Here is a 5941-nt window from a genome sequence, read left to right on the forward strand (position 1 = left end):
AGTTTTCTCACTAGTCCTGCCTCAGTCGCTGCCATAACCCATTGTTTTATTTATTTATATATATATATTATTCATTCAGAGATCTAGTGAAGACCACACCTCTATGGGTCAGGGCTGCAGGGCTATTTTGGCAGCAAAAGGAGGACTAACAATATTAGGCAGGTGGTCATAATGTAATGGCTTAAAAGTTTATGCATATATATATATATATATATATATATATATATACACACACTACTGGTCAAAAGTTTTAGAACACCCTAATTTTTCCAGTTTTTATTGAAAATTATTCAGTTTAATGTCTCATTGCACTCTGAAATGAAAGCATAGTACAAATAAGCAACTGGAGTTAAAAAGAAATCATGGAATCAATTTTAGACCAAAATGTATTCTAAACTTTTGACTCATCGAAGTAGCCACCTTTGGCAGATATAACAGCTGAACACACTCGTGGCATTCTTTCTACAATAGAAATCAAATATTCTTCAGAAAGTTCTTCCCAAATCTGTTGCAGAAGTTTCCATAAATGTGTGGCACTTGTAGTTTTGCTTTCACTCTTCTGTCCAGTTCATCCCAAAGCAGCTCCATGGGGTTTAAGTCTGGAGACTGTGCTGGCCACTCCATGTTTTCAAGCTTACCATCTTGTTCTTTTTTCCTGAGGTAGTTCTGGCATAGCTTGGACTTATGTTTTGGGTCATTATCTTGCTGGAGGTAGAACCCCTGACCAGCTAGATGCATACCACAGGGTATTGACTGGCGCTGCAGGAAGCTGAGGTACCCGGTTTGGTTCAGGGTGCCTCTCACTCTGTACAAGTCACCGACCCTGATCCAGCAAAACAGCCCCAGACCATCACACTTCCTCCTCCATGTTTGACAGTTGATGCCACACACTGTGGAACCATCCTTTCGCCACTCGACGGGCGCATAAAGATCCTGGGCGTGATGAACTGAAGATTTCAATTTTTGATTCATCAGTCCATAATACCTTCTTCCAGTCTTCAGTAGTCCAATGGCGGTGTTTCATGGCCCAGGCAAGCCTCTTTGTCTTATTCTGACGTCTTAGTAATGGCTTTCTGCTGCAACTCGTCCTGTCAAACCTGCAGCTCAAAGTCTTCTTCACAGTTGAAACTGAGACTTGCTTACTACGACCACTATCAAGCTGTGCTTGAAGCTGTTGTCCTGTGAGCTGCCTATCACGCAAGCTTTCTGTTCACTCTCAGAAATTCTGTCCTCTGATTCAGTTGTGGCTTTGGGTCTGCCAGACCTCTTCCTGTCAGAGTTTGCCCCAGTTTCTGAGTGCCTTTGATGGTGAAGGAAACTGTACTCACTGACACCTTGACTTTCTTTGCAATTTCTCTGTAGGAAAGACCTACATTTTTAAGTGTTATGATGGTCTGTCTCTCTTCCATTGTTAATTGCTTTTTTCTCACCATTTTTGTAGCAACACGCTACTTTCTGCAGTACAATACTGTTCAACTGATGCTCACGAGGGTATGGTACCACAGTGTGTTCCAACACTGCTTTTATGCAGACAGAGGGGGTTGTAAGTAATCCAGAAAAGCTGGAAGACCTGTAGGAATTAGTAGCACCAGCTTTCAAGGCTTGATCAACCTCCATTGCTGCAGAACAGCTTTAAATTGTTAACCCATTTTGTGTCCCCTGAAAAGACCTTTTTGTATAGAGTTGAAACCAGATATTTACATACACTTCAGAAAAAACCACTTTTTTTTCTTTACTGTCAAACATTAAATCAGAGTAACCTTTTTCTGTTTTACCCCAGTAAATATTAACATATTTTTTGCATTTGTTAAATGTCAGAATTGAGTGAGGAAGAACTTTATGTCAAAAAAGTCAAAAATATAAATCAAAAACTTCCTTAGTATTTGCAGAATTGCTCTGAAACTGTTTCACTTGGGCCAAACTTTCGGGTATCCTTCCAGAAGCTTTCTACAATAGTTTGCTGGAATTTTGGCCCACTCCTCTTGACAGAACTGGTGTAACTGGGTCAGGTTTGTAGGCCTTCTTGCTCGTGACTCGCTTTTTCAGTGCCGCCCACAAATTTTCCATAGGATTTGAGATCAAGGCTTTGTGATGGCCACTCCAATACCTTGACTTTGTTGCCCTTAAGCCACTTTGTAACTAATTTGGAGGTATGCTTGGGGTCATTGTCCATTTGGAAGACCCATTTGCACCCAAGCTTTAACTTCCTGGCTGATGTCTTCAGATGTTGCTTCAATATATCAATATTTCTTTTCTCATGATGCCATCTATTTTGTGAAGTGCACCAGTCCCTTCTGCAGCAAAGCAGCCCCACAACATTATACTACCACCCCATACTACAGTTGGGATGGTGTTCTGAGGCTTCAAAGCTTCGCCTCTTTTTCCTCCAAATATACCGTTATCATTATGGCTCTAACAGTTCAATTTTTGTTTCGCCAGACCACAGGACATGTCTCCAGAAATTAAGATTTTTGTCCCCATGTGCAGGGGACAAAACTGTAGTCTGGCTTTCTTATGGTGGTTTTGAAGTAATGGCTTTCTCCTCCCAGAGTAACCTTTCAGCTCATGGTGGTACAGGACTCGCTTTTACTGTGGATAATGACACTGTCTTACCAGTTTCAGCCAGCATCTTCATAAGGTCTTTTGCTGTTGTCCTGGGGTTGATTCGCACATTTCGCACCAAAAACGTTCCTCTCTGGGACTCAGAATCCGTCCTCTCCCTGAGCAGTATGATGGTTGTACATTCCCATGTTTTTTTATACTTGCGTATTATTGTCTGAACAGATGAACGTGGGACCTTCAGGAATCTGGAAATTGCACCTAAGGATGAGCCACACTTGTGGAGGTCCACAATTCTTTCCTGAAGTCTTGGTTGATTTCTCTTGATTTTCCCATGATGTCAAAGAAAGAGGCTCTGTGTTTGAGGTGTGCCTTTATATGCATCCACAGGTGTGCCACCAATTAACTCAAATGGAATCAATTAACCTATCAGAAGCTTCTTAAGCTTAGAATGGAATCATCTGGAGTTTTCTTTGTTTAAAGACACAATAAACTTAGTGTATGTATACTTGACTTTGATGAAGTGATAAAAAAATACATAAAAATTCTCCCTCGCTTGATTTTGACATTTAACAAATGCAAAAATATGTTAATATTTATTGATCTAAAACAGAAAAAGTTTACTCTGATTTAATGTTTGACAGTAAAGAAAAAAGTTTTTGTGTTTTTTCTGAAGTGTATGTAAATATCTGGTTTCAACTGTAATTCCTGAAATGTACATTATTTTTCAGTTTTGGGTAACCTTACCTTTTTTTTTAACCTCTGGCAGTTCACCACTTACCTTTGTACCATTTCAAGCTATTCATTGACTTGAACGACTTGAATTGCAATAAATAACTGGAAAATTGGGGTGTTCTAAAAGCGCTTGACCGGTAGTGTATGTGTGTGTGTATATACACACTTTACTGTGCAAACAGTGTGTATGTGTAAAAATAAGAATTAATAAGAAAAAAAGCTCAGATATTTAGAGACAGACCTTTTTTATTTATATATCTATTATATAAGTCAGTATGAGTGAGAGTGAGGGGAATCATCTAGTCCCACCCCCTGTGAGGAGTCCATCCTCTCAGGACCCCACCCCCTGTGAGGAGTCCATCCCCTCTCAGGACCCTACCCCCTTTGAGGAGGCCACCACCTTCAGGGAGTCCACAGCCTTCAACAGCCTCTCTTTGCCCCAGCCTTATTTCTCAATATCGACATCCACAGCATTGTGGCTGGTATGTACTATGCTCCTGCCACAGTGATAACTCCTGTCCCACGCCAGGGCATAAGGAGGGAGGCAGGACGAAGAGGATGGCAATCAAGAAGCCCCTCTGCGTAGACGGCATCCTGTGGAGTTCATCAGGACGCCTGTCCTAGTCCCCACTTGGGTAGTTAGTATTTTTGTGAACGAGATGTAACTTTAAAAAGCTCAGTCTTCACCTCATGTTCATCACCTCGTATTCATGATGTAAGGTATGTATCTGTGGTAAGTATGTGTGGTAAGTATTTCACCCCTAGATTTCAGCATTAGTCTCATCTCTATCATAATCTATAAATGTAAACATTTTAATGATTGTAGAATTGTAGAAAATGTCTGCTGGTTTTTACATTTAGTTTTTGTTAAATGTATAGGATCTTTAGATTATTAATGTTGTTTGTGTATTAGTCTAATTTACATTAATAATATAATTATATTAATATAATTTGCATTGTTGTTGATTTATGCATTTCTGTAAATATTTATATATTACATTTTTAAGATTAAGATTTTTTTCAATAAGTTATAAAAATGTAGTGTACCCCCTCACCCCAAATCCCCCCATTCCCTTCTAAACCCCTAAACACCCCCACCCCAAGTTTAGAGTTTAAGATATTTATACCACAGCGATTTCCCAATGATAGCAATGTTTCATTTATTAAACATTAATGTTACATACAGTAAGCATTTCTATAAAAATGTCACATCAACCTTTTAAGAATCACTTTATTAAACAACAATCAGTTTTTAAATTCATTCATCGCTCTCCAGATTATGTCTGGCATACACGTATTTATTTTAGAAATAATTATTATTAATATTAACGTATAATAAATGCTACTAAAATAACGCTAAAGTGATCGTACTAAAATGTTTTAAAATAATGCACACATTTCAATTAGATTCAAGCATTTTGTTGTGGTATAAAATACATTAATATCTGTAATAAGTTTAAAGTTCATCATTGCTTGTAAATAGTTATAAATAGTTAATAAATTATTTTTTTGTTCAATACTCATGTGTCTCCAGTGTCTTTTTTATAACACATCATAAGCATTTCTCATTTATTTCTCATATAATTACACTGTAGAAATTCTCCATCTGCTGGAACTTTGGTGTTCAGAAGTAATTCCACTGTTTTCCTCTCACAAGCAAATACTTTCTAGCCAACAGTCTAAACCTGTTAAATCTGTAGAACTAATGATCTGGTGTTGTTGTAATGCCAAATAAACTGATAACAAGTGAAGCTCAAGATGTGATTTTAATTGTACATGTTCAAGTTCATTCACAAAGGTGATTGCAGCATGTTGGTCAAGTGATCAGTTCATAGATGAGACTTAGGAACTAACGCACCATGAGGAAGAAACTTCAGAGTTCAAAGCAGCATCAGCTCTAAATATGGAGGAAAAGCTGTCAGAGAGATGTTGTGGTCAGATAGACACCAGGGTTTTGGATAACAAGTTTGGATTTCCTTTCTGCAACATTTAATAATTAACCATAACACTTATTTTTTCTTTCACACAGATTTTGTTTTAGATTATGCTCGTTATTTTTATTTTAGATTATGCATTATTAAAAACAAACTGGTCCATCTGTGGTGAAAAACACTGGTAGCTGTGGTTGCTAGAACTTTCCAAAAATGATTGTTACTGTTTATATATATATACAGTATATCACTCATGGGATCAATAAAGTCTGTCTATCTATCTATCTATCTATCTATCTATCTATCTATCTATCTATCTATCTATCTATCTATCTATGTATCTATCTGATCAATCATTCAATGTGTGAATATACTTTCCCAAAAAAGGGAAAAGCATTATGAGTCAGAAATATATTTTGTTCACTACTTGTGAAATGGTGTGGATTAAAGACAAATAATACAAAAATGAAAAAGAATAAAATAAATCAACAAGAAAAGAATTACAAACCAGCAAGTTCCAGTGATTGTTGTTAACAAGCACAAAAGACAGAACTGCATCATAGTTGTCAAAATGGAACTACAGTAGTGTCGTGGCTGGGTGGACATCTGGAATTTCTGAGCTGAGGAAGAAACCACATTATAACATGAACTGAAGTTTATTAACAGACTTGACATGAACACCATGTACCTCATAGTGCATACACAAGCACACCCTT

Source organism: Hemibagrus wyckioides, unplaced genomic scaffold (genome assembly GCF_019097595.1).
Source record: "Hemibagrus wyckioides isolate EC202008001 unplaced genomic scaffold, SWU_Hwy_1.0 Contig8, whole genome shotgun sequence".
In the NCBI taxonomy this organism is placed as follows: domain Eukaryota; kingdom Metazoa; phylum Chordata; class Actinopteri; order Siluriformes; family Bagridae; genus Hemibagrus; species Hemibagrus wyckioides.